The sequence below is a fragment of the Rhipicephalus microplus genome, chromosome 5 (genome assembly GCF_043290135.1).
Source record: "Rhipicephalus microplus isolate Deutch F79 chromosome 5, USDA_Rmic, whole genome shotgun sequence".
NCBI lineage: Eukaryota > Metazoa > Arthropoda > Arachnida > Ixodida > Ixodidae > Rhipicephalus > Rhipicephalus microplus.
In genome coordinates, this window is record NC_134704.1 from 92503726 (window position 1) to 92518031 (window position 14306).

General features: G+C 43.0%; 1 long non-coding RNA gene across 1 annotated transcript in view; it reads left to right on the forward strand.

Moving 5' to 3' along the window:
* Positions 1–5544: 5544 nt before the first annotated feature.
* The window catches only part of LOC142817318 (uncharacterized), a 57047-nt gene continuing 48285 nt past the window's right edge, over positions 5545–14306 (forward strand). Inside the window, exon 1 of the long non-coding RNA XR_012895169.1 lies at positions 5545–5754. This is a non-coding gene — a long non-coding RNA (uncharacterized LOC142817318). The remainder of the gene's footprint in view (positions 5755–14306) is intronic.

The window sequence follows — 14306 nt, forward strand, 5'->3', positions numbered from 1 at the left end:
TGAACAAGTGATTGCTCGGTAGTGTGCTTCTAAACGCGGGTATTTATCTGGGTTAGCTGGCAAGCATCACCACGGCAAAGAAATTGGCCTCTCGCCTAATATATGAAAAACCTCAGACGCCATCTCGGGAATTGATAGATTGATATGTAGGATTTAACGTCCCAAAACCACCATATGATTATGAGAGACACCGTAGTGGAGGGCTCCGGAAATTTCGACCACCTGGGGTTCTTTAACGTGCACCCAAATCTGAGCACACGGGGCCATCTCGTGAAATTATTTCCTAAGACATATACACACAACGCCATCTAGTGAGCAGTTCATAAAACTAATTATAACTGGCTGCTACTAAAACCTACCACTACGAAGAAACGACCCACACCTCACCGAACTTCAGTCCTGAAACCAGACTTTAATTTACAGAATCATTTTCCTAAGTTTAGTACTTGTTTCTATGGGCTTGCGTTAGTGAGTGCCGGCAAGATTTTGTTTTGGGGGGGTAGCGAACATAGAGTTTCCCAATATATATTAGAGGGAACTCTAGCGCTAGTGTCTATGGGAGCTGCAACGCATGGCGCTTCAGCGAGCATGGGAATGATGGGTAGTACACACATTTGTCTAATCTTCGTACTTCTGGCCGGCTTCTGCCTCCGTATGTGTTCGTGTGGCTTGGAGCTGTTTTTTCACGAAAACATAAATTAGCAAATGTTCACCATTTGCGCTTCACAACCTTATTCTTTTTGGCTTACCATTTTCAATCAAGTCACTAAGTTTAAAAATGTTTGTTCTTTCTTTCAAAACAAAACCGTAACCAGCAATAAACAAAGCCGCAAGTACGATTCACCGCCCACAAGTACGAAGACTAGGCAAATGTGTGTACTACCCATCATTCCCGTGGTCGCTGAACGATCGCAGCGCCAGAGTGCCCTCTAGTTAATTTTGGGAAACTCTATGGTAGCAAACGCGTGTGGCGTTGAGGTTGGCTAGTTGCGTAGCCGGGCGGTAGCACACCGCGCTCGTGCCCTTCCCTGATTTTTTTTTTTTTTTTTGCCTTGACATACAAAGACACTAAACAACACCTGCCTGCCCTGCCCCCATTTCCAGTGATTTTGATTAACCCCCCCCCCCCCTTTACAGAAAAAAAAACTGCCTGCGCCCCTGCGGCGTGGCAAGGTGAATAACGCTGATGCAGTTAGAGTAAAGCAAGTGCAGATGGGGTTTGAGGAAACAAGTGGTCCTTTTGCAACCCCCTGGTTACGCTCAGGCCTACATATATGCCTTGCAGCACTGGAGGCAGTTTTCAGTTGCAGTGACAGGTGGACAAATATGTTCTATCGACATACAAAAGTTAATGAAATACGCAATTAGATTGTTCCGTGGTTCCTGTACCATGAACAAGGGTAATATATAGTGGTGCGTACGTACTGCGCTATTAACGAGGGCCCAAGCATACATTTTTCAAATGCTTTATAAAAGTGAAAATGTCTTATTTAAACTCACTTTGGGCAAGAGATAAGCTACAGTGGGTGAAATGAGACGCACTTCCTCTCTAAAGCAATTTACGACAAAACCAATGTTTGCTGGCATTGCAGGGTGGAAGAGCACACCGGGATAATAAGTGCTAAGTGATTTCTCTCTGTCGTACTTGAGTCAAAGTTTACTTTGGTCGCATTTATTATTTCTTTGTGTTTTATGACTCACACTCTGCCTTTAAAATGTTAAATTTCATACCAATGTTTTTTGCCGAAACAAGAAGGATTTTAAAAAGTGTATCATTGCTTATTGTTCTGAACCAACCAGATAATCATTACTTTATTTTTTCAGTGCTATATAAGTGCGAAATCGTAGTTTGCAAAGGGCAGTTAGCAAAAGTATGATAGCGGTGTTCACAATAAAATAATTTTTTCTTCCCTGTAAGTGAGTTCATAAACAACCAGGAATCACTGAATTGTGCTTTCTTTTTGTTATCTTATTCCCAAAAAATGAGATTTCTTACGCATTGAGGTGAATAGAGAAGTATTCGATCATATTTTCACCTAAAGAAATTTGTGGATGCTGCCAGAATGCAAGTAGATGCATTTGTACGCTCATGCAGCGGCGAGATGTAGGGAAGTAGCTTTTTTTTAAACGGTAATCATAACAGATGCGTCATAATGACAAACTTTCTGGAGAAGTTATTGTGTCTGCGTCCTTTAAGGCGTCCGAAAAGAATAGCAGTGGTAAAACGCCAATCACAATCAAAGATGGGTTCGTGTTACGCACGTAGCGGAGTGCGCAAGTATTTGTTAGCGTAGGGAAACTTCCACAACCTTAAGATGCAAAGTTTATTTCCGTACCTCGCCTATCATAAAATAGAAACACATTTTTGAAGCGTAATTTCTTTTAAAATCAATTGGCCATCACGGCCAACACCCATTCTCACAATGTCGTGCACCCCAATCATATTACTCACTTAACCTTGAAACGACCCTTACTCGCCATCAATTTTTCGTATAAACAACAATCTCAGTGTCTGATTTCCAACGCCTGGTACGTGGTATTGTTGAAAGCCTTTGTTTTTGGGTGTACTTGTGAGCCCGTGCGATTACGTGGACATAATTTCTGCGTATGTGTGTGCCCATGTGCATGTGTGCGCATGCCGTCGGGCCGATACGTAGAGTATGAAAAATAACTTATTTTCTATTATCTGGACCTTATTCAGCAATGTTTTCCAGTCCCTTGAAAGTGCAGAAGAAACAAGCCAATTTAGTGCAGTCATTGTAAAGCCAGGTTCTAGCCTTATGCCATCAGCGCACCACTTTACAATGAATCGGCAACGCACAATGCAACACACGCTTTACAGTGGATTGTTTACAATGTGACCTTCATGCATGTGCACATGCTGTACTGCGCCGCAGGCTATTCAGAAAACACGACAAATTAACTTTTCTCGCTTTCTTCTGGCTAAACAGCAACGGCGGCTAAGTGTAAACACTAAAGGACGCGGTTGTTTTCGACTGAAGACTTGCAAGGACGTACGCCCCAGTTCAGTCGATGAGAGAATATCACTGAAGAAGTGTGCGCTCTTGCATGCATGAGTGTGCTTGTACTTGTGTGCGGCAAGGGCATTTTTTGGATATTATTGCGCTTAAGCACGTTTGCTGTCCAATAAAAAACAAACGTAGATAGGCATTGTTGACAGCAGCCCATGTCATTGTATCAATGTTTACATAGCATTTCCCCCTCGATTGTCTTCGAATAAAAGTAAATAATAACATGTCAGGTGGCACACTTAGTTGAGGCTCACCCAGGTGCACTAGCTATAAGAAAAGCGTAATTAACATCGTATTCCTTCCAGTCACCGTGTATGCCCCGCCGCGGTGGTCTAGTGGCTAAGGTACTCGGCTGCTGACCCGCATGTCGCGGTATCGAATCCCGGCTGCGGCGGCTGCATTTCCGATGGAGGCGGAAATGTTCAGGCCCGTGTGCTGAGATTTCGGTGCACGTTAAAGTACCCCAGGTGGTCGAAATTTCCGGAGCCCTCCAATACGGCGTCTCTTATAATCATGTGGTGGTTTTGGGACGTTAAACCCCACATATCAATCAATCCAGTCACGGTGTGTAGAAATGAAGACGCCTACTTCAATGGCACGTCACGCACCACGTGTTTCATCAAATGGCTTGAAACTTACCGCGCACATTCACGCACGCCTCATAGGTGAACAGCGGGCGATTATTTACTTTTATTACGGTGCATATTGCTGCACAGGATCACTTTGCTGGATGCGATACTGTGTTCAACGATTGTTCGATGTGATGCATTCCAAGGCCAACGTGAAAAAATATTTTTTCTCTTCGTTCAAAACAAGTGTAACCAAAAAACAAACTGCACATGCATTTTGGGCCTAGTAGAGGATTCTTGTTGTTTAAGTAGTGAAGTAGACTGGTGGCATAATAATTAGAAACTTAGTTAAACACTCATTACTTTAGTTACCATAGGTCTCAGGGAAGAATGTCTTACTTCATTTTCTCACTTAGAATGTAATACTGGGTGCCTCAAAATTATGCCAAGCGAATATGACGCGTTTCCGACAGCGCATCATAATTTGTGACCTAAAGGGCTGCAGTCTTAAATTTGAAGGGCGAGATAAGTTTCTATCAAACCATTTATGTCAGTGTTTGGGCGAGTTGTTAGTTCGTCGTCAAAAAAAAAAAATCTGTTGAAAGTTAGCGCTCGTCCGTGTGAGCTCTCTTTTCGTGCAATCATGTTCGTTTCCTTAGTACTGCTGAAATTGTGTTGACTATGTCAAACCAGGTTGCTTACAAATTTTTCGTAGCCCTAAAAATAAAAAAATGCTAAAAATGCGAGGCCATACCGTTATTCTAACCAAATAGTTGAAACGTGAATAATGAATGATAACTTTAGTTTTATTTGGAGCTTGCTGTGATTTCGCAGAAGTCGCTTAAGTTTGTTCATTGACAAAGGGCGGATTGTTCAGATTCATACGCCTACGAACCACGCTAGTTATTCCTGGTCATCGTCCAAAGCCGTTTTCGACGCTGTTTTAGATTTGCAGATGAGTTACTGTCCAAGCTGTTTCATTGTCAACAAAATATATGCCGTGACACTCAACGCGGAAACTGCGGGTTGTGTGTTTAGAAAAAGTTAACGATTTAGAGTTGTACGGATCAGTGATTGGTCTTTCCTTCAGCTGTGCTGGCGTTTCAAAGGGGCAGTTAGGGCGACCTCCATGTTGGGAAAGCGTACAATTGTGACACAGTAATACTTTTTTGCAACCTCATTTCTCTCTTTCTTATCCTCACTTTCGGGCCTTACCCTCCAACTCCTACTATCCCTTTTTCTGACAATTACTTCCTTTTATTGCCTCCTTGCCGTACAATACTATACATGGCCATGCTATGGATATACCATGTCCTCTTTTCTTTCCTCCTCCTTTTTCTGTCTTCTTTTACCCACCACATCGGTGAACTATATCATGCACGGCTGCCCTTATCCTCGTTTCCCTCGTCATCTTCCTGATACTACAGTTCCCCGCTTCTCTTTTCTACCTTTTTCTATGGTATACAACACATAACTAGGTTAGGCATTATCCACTTCCCTCCTCTTTGCCCTCCTCTATTACTTCATGCTCTACACTAAAGATGAATAACTATTGTTTTAAATAAACAAATTAAACAATCGTTGACACAAAGGGCAACGGTTACTTCGACCTGATTCTGTTTTGAAGTAAAGTCATAAGCTTCTGCACTCTGTTTCACCGGAAACAAAGGAAGCCGAATTCACACAGGGCACGCAGATATATTTTTTTTTCCTTTCCTAGAGAAGGCCTTGAGCTTAAATAATGGGACAATAGGAAGAAAACACAAAGCATCACTGTGTTATACGTTCGGATGCCGCGATCCGCTGAACTGCACAAAAACCAAATGTTTCGTTCTTACAGTTTTCCCCTACAGATGGCAGTGAAAGTTCACTAGAGAGTAAGAGATAAAGGACCACGTGTTTTGTCGGAGGTAAAGAAGAACATCCGTGCCTCCTTTCTACTTTCATGGTGTTGTGTGACTGTTATTTCTCTCTGATTGCTTTGCAGTTTTTGTTTTTTCGTTTATGGTGAATGTGGAATTATTTTAAGTCATTGCCCGAAATTTCAAGCAAACACACGCGCCAGTAAAATATTCTCATTTCTTCTCATCGTCATTCTTGCGAGGCACCTGTAGTTCCTGCCCGCCATAAGGGGCCACGCTTGGAAAACACTGGTTAGTACCGCTTCGCGCCACCACTGGCGCTACTTGCACTGTTCGCATCTGCAGGGCCCGGCACTGCTTGATATTTCACTTGAAGTCTTTGTGGCAATTCAGTATTAGTCAATGCATGCGCAACAGCCTCAATTCTAGAAAAAAAGTCCTCGTAACGCAAGGACCACTGGGCGAATATCAGAGAATAAGCAAAAGTGAAATGCCCATATTACTTGTGAAAAATTCTGGTACCGATTTTCATTCTGCTCACACCTACGCGTATACATGGGGTATATGTAAATATATATGTAAATCACTGCAAATCTGAACTTCAGAACTTAGATATGACGCGTCCTTTAACCAATGAGGCTCTCCGTAACTAAGAAAGTGTTCCTTTGTACCATCACAGTGTTTGGGCTATCTCATTGCAACGTTTTCTGTACTTTACCGTTGTAGCACTGTGTCGTCCACTTGTCGTTCCTTTCAATTGTAAAATAGTAAAAGAGCTCAATTTTTTCATTACGCAAATCCATAGAAAATACCTTGTGTGATCATTCTCGTACCACATGCATAATCTTTAATAACGCAGATTTTTCTACGAATGCTGAATGAACTAATTACTCAGTTTATTGCTGTAGTTTTTACTTTTAGGTGATGTGGTGCATGCCGTTGTTCTTTACGCAGGTCATATAAGGGATGTGAAGCGATTGTTTGCTTTTCGCACGGCCTCCTTCCCTTAAAAATGCCTCATTTCGAGCCTGTAAGGAATTGCTGAATAATAATGAAATAACTTAGGTATACTTATCTTCCGGTCATATGCTACCCATCTCATGCACTGTATTTCGTTGTCCTTTTGTTTCCACTGTCTAGGCACGTAAGGTTGGTACAAAAAATAACTGTTGGGATGTTTGATGTATTTTGTTAAAATTTACAGGAAAACATCCTAAATACAGCTTTTAAGCATAGAATCAACACTGCGTGTTGCGACAGAGTAAAAAATTCCCGCATATCCATGAAGTGAATGATGATGAAGAAGCTTGCTCAAGATGTTAAATGCGATAAGCCGTGAACCACTCTGTACATATGCTACATCATCATCATATAAATACGTGACACGAGAGTTGTTGTGGTGTATTGTATATGCACGTTTTATACACAATTTTTATTATTTACACATCAATGTACTATATACAAATAATTACATGCTGATGCGGTATACACATTTCATTCAAAAGCCTATTTACGCATCGCATAAGCTCGAAGGGACGTTGTCTTCTCAGTATAATGGCTTTGTGATCCGTAAAATATGAAGTCATAGGATATTAAATTATTGGATGTAGTGGAAAGTGCGAAAATGCTCCTAGCAGTGAGCCCATGCTGCAGCTGCATTGCGAGCCCTCCGCACTGCTACCTTGGCTTCTGTGGTGTTCATAGTGATTAGCGGTATTGACGAGCACTGAGTGATGTCCGGCGAAAGAGAAAAGAAGCGCGCCGAGAGTGAGCGCTATATATATGGACGCGGCCACCTAGCGATCTCCTACCAAACTATAAAGCACGCGCCGAGCGTGGAGCGAGCGTCGCCTGCGTGGCGGTGGCCGGAGCACAACTGCGCCTCTAGCGAAAGCAATGAGCACTAGCGTACACACCGGCCCAACGACGAAAGCCCATCTCCCAGAAAAAGAAACAAGCCCCTAAATGTAGACGTAATTAACGTTAACTATTGGCTCTGGTAATCAACAGGAACATAGGTACCATCTAGAAACCATTGAGGCTGTAAGCGTGGTTAGGAGTGATTGCTGGTTGTAGAAACTGGATTCTTAGCTCCAAATAAAAATATTCCAAACAGTGATTCCGCAGTACACGTTTCAGAAATAACGTAGAGAGACAACGAGAGAAAGTAAAAAAGCAACGTCGACAACTTTTTGTCTTAAAGGTTCAGTGCTTCGGCAATGGAGAGCGTTCTTAACATCCTGGTAATGTCGATGAAAACCTTTGACTTGAATCACTCGTGGTTAAAGCCATCTTGGTATGTCACGATCCGGACAGCGGTTACTGCTAGACTCTACGTCACTCTGTTGCATCCACTCTGGTGACCGAATCTCCCGCTTTGTGAATTTTTTTTTTGCTTCCTAGTGCTTAACTGTCACCAAAAAGATGCATCCAGAAGAGATAGTACCAATGCAGTTATATGCGCCTAACATGCGAGTGATCCCACATGAAGGTTTCAAAACATTTACTTGATTTTCAGCGAGACTAGATGCTACGCACGTATGTCATTGAGTTAGCGAATGTGACGAGACATAATAGTGTCAGCTGTTTGTAAGTATAGTAAACGTTTTGAGCATGGCAGCAGTGTAACTTTATTCGTGAATATTGTAAAACTATCTCAGTCTAGACATGACCACAGTGCGACTGGTTGTAAAATGAACAAAAAAGTTATGAAGGCTATCGGTTTGCATGAACTGAGTAACAAATTCACGATAACTGTTCTTGCCCTTGTATTTGATCTAGCGTAGTCTTCGCCTTCTAAGTGGTACGGAAATTAATTTTATTGTAGAATTTCGCAGCCTCGTTAAAGAAACATTTCTTAAAAGGATTGTTGAACCACTCTATTTGTGCTTACTTTTCCTTAAAACATCCTGAAACGTAAGATCTTCATTTACCACCTGAAGAATATTTTCGCGGTCATACTTTCAGAAGGGACCTAATACGTTCAGGAAGGTTTACGACATAATTTTTTTCAGTCCTTATTGCTTTTATTGACAAAATGATTCACTTCATCTACAGCAACGCGAAAAGTTCCTACTTGCATAGTGAACATTCTTTTTCTTTTACTTGATACACTGCTGAGAAAACTTAAAAAGCTGGCGTAGAATAAGAGTCGTGACACAAAAACCCTCATATAAGGATTGAAGGGCGCCAAGAAATGCTAGTTTTCTATGCGCTTAGAAAAGTCTGAGGCTCGTGCTAGCATGTGTGAGGCTACTGGAATCTGCGGGCACCTTATGTAGTACCAATGTTGACACGGTGTGGGACCCCTTTCCCCCCCCCCAAAAAACAAAAAAATAAAACAGACTTTTGAAAGCCAGAGGACACGACAGCAGGAGCAAAACAACTATTGTTCGAAGTTGTGTAGGATCAGTGGTGGGCGCAGCTAAGTATTACTTGGCTTGCGATTTCGCAGCAGCATTGTGTAGAAATTAAGAATGACCTCCTACCTTGTGAAAAGCAGTACTTCTTTTAAAGAGCAGAAAAGCCTGTGGAGACAGTAGGCTCCCGAAAACAGGGCAGAATGCTTGAGCTTGGTAGCTATATCCGAAAGCATCTAAACTTGCTTGTGAGTGATAACCTCTAACAAAGTAAACTTCAAAGCTAGTCAGTGTATTTTCGGACGAGCGACAGATGCTGCCGGGAAGGGCAGGTAAAATCGGACATTCAATGTCATTTGCTAGTTCTTGTTATTCTGAGTCACCTTTCTTTTTTACCTTCGAGTCACGCAAATGTCTTCCTGTGTTATGCAGAAGACGTAACACCATTGTAACACGCTGGTTTTCCAGTCAGTGAGAGGCAAAGACGAATGAAAGGAGTACTGACACGAATTTGTAAAATTTCCAGGTTGTTACTGTAAATAAAAATACTTGTTTCTAGAAACCTAAAATGAGTATTGTGATGCCTTGGAATTAATTGAACATATTTTATTTCCAGTACCTCAAAGGGACTCTTCAACCCTTTTTGAAGTGGCCATAGAATGATCTTACTGAAGAAGCTTACTGCCTCACTAACTCACCCCCACAAAAATTTTCAGAATCCGTTCAGTACGAGTGGATCAGCAAAGAGATATCACACGCTGCAATTGCATTCTCTTTTTTTCTCGTCCCGAAGAACGCACTGGAACCTAAGCACTCAGCCTCAGCCTTGTAGTGTTGCCAGGTTCAATTTTAAATAGCCAAATTGGGCTACAGAAAAAAGTTTTCGGCATCTTCTTGAGCGAGTTGGCTATGTGGCTATATTCGGGCTACTAAAAATTGGCCACCTGACTTTGTTTGAGCTATAAGTCAAGCCATAATAATTAACGCTCCAGGGACGACTCTCATCGAGCAGAAAGAAGTCTTCGGATGCATTCACAATTGGCCTTGAGGAGGACCGAAGATGGTGAAATTTTCTAGAAATTCACGCCCTTCCCATGAGCGGAAAACCAAGCACCAGTGGTATACATATAACCATCTCTGCCATGGCAACAATGGGATATTTTTCCATCTCTCCGGAAGCAGTGCTTTGTAGTTGGAGGGTAAGTCACGGCATAGAGGGAATCAAACTTCTGTACTGTGCCCAGCCGGTCACTTCCACAGCTGTTTTCTTCAAAAATATGCAAGGAGCAACACTGTAGTGATGCCTAACATAGTTATACCGCCTGTTAGGTCGTTGTGCTGTGAGTGAAGCAAGAATTGAAGCTGGTAGGTAACGTGGAGTATAGCAGCCGCAGATAACAGCGCCTCATTGCTCTTTAAGAAGTGAGATTCAACCTGTAGTATAGCGTATGTACTGCGTAACTTCAAACCACAATTGTTAGAGTGAAAACATAGTTGTTGGATGTGTATTCTTATAGGTACAAAGGCGTCTTCCTTGCCCCGCCACGGTGGTCTAGTGGCTAAGGCACTCGCTGCTGACCCGCAGGTCGCGGGTTCAAATCCCGGCTGCGGCAGCTGCATTACCGATGGAGGTGGAAATGTTGTAGGCCCGTGTGCTCAGATTTGGGTGCACGTTAAAGAACCCCAGGCTGTCGAAATTTCCGGAGCCCTCCACTGTGGCGTCTCTTATAATCATATGGTGGTTTTGAGACGTTAAACACCATATATTATTCAATCAATCAAGGCGTCTTCGTTTACACATTTTGACATTTCGCCTATTATCTTCTTGTGGTGGATCCTCTTTTTAAGCATATTGCAGGAACATACTTGTAGTGGTGTCTGCTTTAACACCTACACAAGTTAGAGAGCATACGCTGTAAAAAAAAATGAAGAGTCATGCACTTGATCGTGGTCATTCATGTATAAGGAGATTACGCTTTGCATGGAAGACTTGTTGTCTGAAGTAAGCGTACACAAAATAATTTAGTACTTTGCCAGTCACATTACCCACCGCGTTGGAATACTGTTTAGGGTTCTGAACTGCTTACTGAAGGTCTCTGGTTTGAATACTGGAGGTGGGGGTGGCAATGGGTGGCACATTTGGCCCGTATCCCCCCCCCCCTCAATATTTCTTGTGATGACATAGCGAGGGAAACTTGACATTTAAGTAAAGTGCCCCCCCCCCCTCCGAAAAAGTTTTCTGGCTACGCCACTGTCACCGAGTGCCCACCAATAGGTACTTTACACATTATACGCTTGCGTCTATAAGTGGGCATTTCTTTTTATTTGGTGGTGCTGAACTGCATGGAGGGTAGCAAAGGTGGATGGCCATGTTCAAAAAATATGTCTAGCAGGGTACAGAAATAATATTTGACCTCGTTCTGCTTCATGAGTAATATAATAGTGCAGAGTTGATGATAGTAGGAGCACCTCCCATCAGAACGCAACTTTCAAAAAGCAACGTACTGGTTGGGCCACTCAGCTAACAGAATCTTGCTTTTTCGTTTTTTTTTTTTCCTAAATGAAAGTGCGTTGCGCGATTTCATAAGAAAAGTCTTCGTATCAATATCCGCACGTTTGAACGGATGCAGTTTGATACAAATAACTGATTAAGAATGGCTATTTTTGGCTACATGTATTTTTGCTCTTTGTTGTCTTTGACTGCATTTGAGTTACAGCTTCTCTGACTTTTGGCTACGCCACCTCGCCCGACCTGGCAACACTGCCAAGCAGGGAACAATGGCGCGCGGGAAGCAAGTGCGTCAGCTAGGGGTCCAGCACAACATTACTTGAGGAACATCTCACAGGCCACCGGTTTGCCCTCCTGAGACCCCGGGCGAATTTAGGATCACGGATTTCTGTCAAACTTCCAGAACTGTTTTTTTTTCTAAGCTTAAAGGTGGCAAGTTTCCCGTGGTTTTTTGATATATGTTGTTATTTTGCCGCAGCACAGTGCCCTATATATTGGGCGTTGGGACCCTATAGGGGGAGTTTCATCGGACACAGCAAGTACATAGGACGTACTTGAGCCAATGACCGAAAAAAGACATATCTCAACACAAATGTACTTTTATTTGCTGCTTCCAAATCGAGAATACAATTATTAGTGGTATTATTTTCTCAACCAGGAAATCACTCACATGGGGCCTATTAATACAAGGTTGCCAAATTTGGCTACTTTACGGCAAGTTGGCTACTTTTAAAACGCCGCTGCGACAAAAAATATTGACGTTGGCTACTTCGCTAGTTTTCGGCTATTTTTCTGGAGCAGGCATCAACAGCTAATATACGCTATAACCAAGCGAAACTATAAAAAAAATTTGAAGTGTTCATTCACATTGCCAGCTGTGGCTCCCTCGGTGTAATCACAGTTTCTCACTCAGTAAATCAGAGGCAACTGTGTGCGCCCAAAACGCATCCTGGCAGCCATAGTTTTCACATTATTAATGGAACTCATATAAGTTAGCCAGCACTGTAACGTAGATATATAGTCGAGGACTTGTTCAGGCTTTCTATCCCTATCCGCCTCATGCAATATTCTTCTGGGCTGTATAGGTGGGGTGCCACCTTAGACGAATGTTGGCAAAAAGTGGATGCGAGGGGCACATGGAAGCCTTTGCCCAAAGGGCACGCATCTCGCCGTTTTTGCAGTCATTTTTCATTTGGGTTTAATATCTTCTCCGCTGCCACTGTTACACTTCTCAGCCATGACGCTTTGTTGAGTCGAGTGTTCAATTTTACTTTTTCAAAAATTACAGGCCCATTTTTTTTTCCATTGCGCGCACTATGCATTACACCCGTTTCTTACGTGAATGCGTCTAAGCTGTTTGCTGATGTGTTCAGTTGAGTTTAATAAACATTTTTGGCCCAACGGTTGTGCCCGGGACTAGGCTGCCAGAGATTCACAGTTCGAGAAGTATCTTTCGAGGTCCTCGGTGACGGCCCTGGCCCGCTGAGCGGCCCACTCCTGGTTTTAGGAATTGCCGCTGAGAAGGGCGGCTTCGCATCGCTCAGCAAGGCGCACCGCTTGAGAGTGTTCTTCAGTAGACGTCGTCCTTTCTCGTGGCCTCTTGATCTTTGCGCATTCCCAAAGCCCATGCGACATGTCAACCCATTCGTGCTCGCACCACGTGAACTCAGGCGATGAGTGCAGCGCGGGCCACAGGTAGTAGGGATTTGTGAAAGTGCCCGTCTGCAGCCGCCTCAGGTCTACCACTTGCCACCTGTTCATACGCACGTGAGGTTTCGGATATTTTTTTCTGCTTTTTTTATTGCATCGCACCTCATGGCACGTGCCCGGTACCTCTTCGGTACAGCAGTCAGCGCCCCTCTGTTGCCTTGATACAACACTCCCAACTTCGGTTACCGCAATAATGGAGGCGGATGTGTTCGCACAAGCAGCCGTGCCGGAGCCAGTGACTACTGGCGTTCATCCGCTGGAGTTCAGCCGAACAACGCTGGCGGCTGTTTTTGCGTGGTGGTGGGTAAGTTGTCTCACGACGAGGTGGGCGCACTCGTTGTGGTAACGCACATACGCAATAAAAAACATTTGCATCCGAAGAGCCCAGAAACTCTTGTTTATCCAGTGACTCTAGCTACAGAATGCACATCGCATAGTCTGTTATGGGTAAGAATACGATGAACGCTTTGAAAACCTTGCCACAATAATTATTTGGTTGCCCCTAGCACATATTCAGGAGCAAGTACAGCACCTCTGTCAAGTTGAGGATGTGAGCACTGCTTGGTCATCAATGAGATTCTGGGTCGAAATGAAACCTACCGGGATGCATCCAGTGCCAATCCATGCAATACGTTGCAAACAGGGCAATAAAATGTTTCTTTTCTCTAAATCTAATGCAGAAGCAGAACGAGTGTTTTTTTGTTGTGACTCTTACAAAAAGCGATTGAAGGAATCGAATGTCGCACGAACTTTTCGCGATCATCACGATCAAACTTGGACTACGCCTAAAAGGCGTTAGAAGCTCTATGCTAATCTGATAACAAGAAACTGCGCTACAGTTACTGTGAAATGCGACGCATTTTGCTGACTTTATAATAGCAGTGGCGCGGGGCACGCAGGATAAAGTGAACTCGATTATGTACACTTAACTATCATTGCAGTATAAACTGCCATTTCTCCAGTCTCAATGCTTCCTACAGAAAGTCACCTGATCTTTTTAAGATCGTGCTTCATAGAGCCCCCCTCACCTGATCTTTATTGCACTCGAATTTTATCTTATGTATATTTTTGTATTTTTAAGCGTCAGGTTGTGGGGATAACTTAACTTAATTGTAATCATATTTGGCTAATTTTCCCTTCTCTAAAATAAAATAATGGTGACCAGTTGGCTACTGTTATGGCTACTTTGGTTAATTGTTAGGCTCTTTTTTTCTTCATGGATCTGGCGACTCTGCCTATGACCTACAAAGAAAAAAATGGGGGAT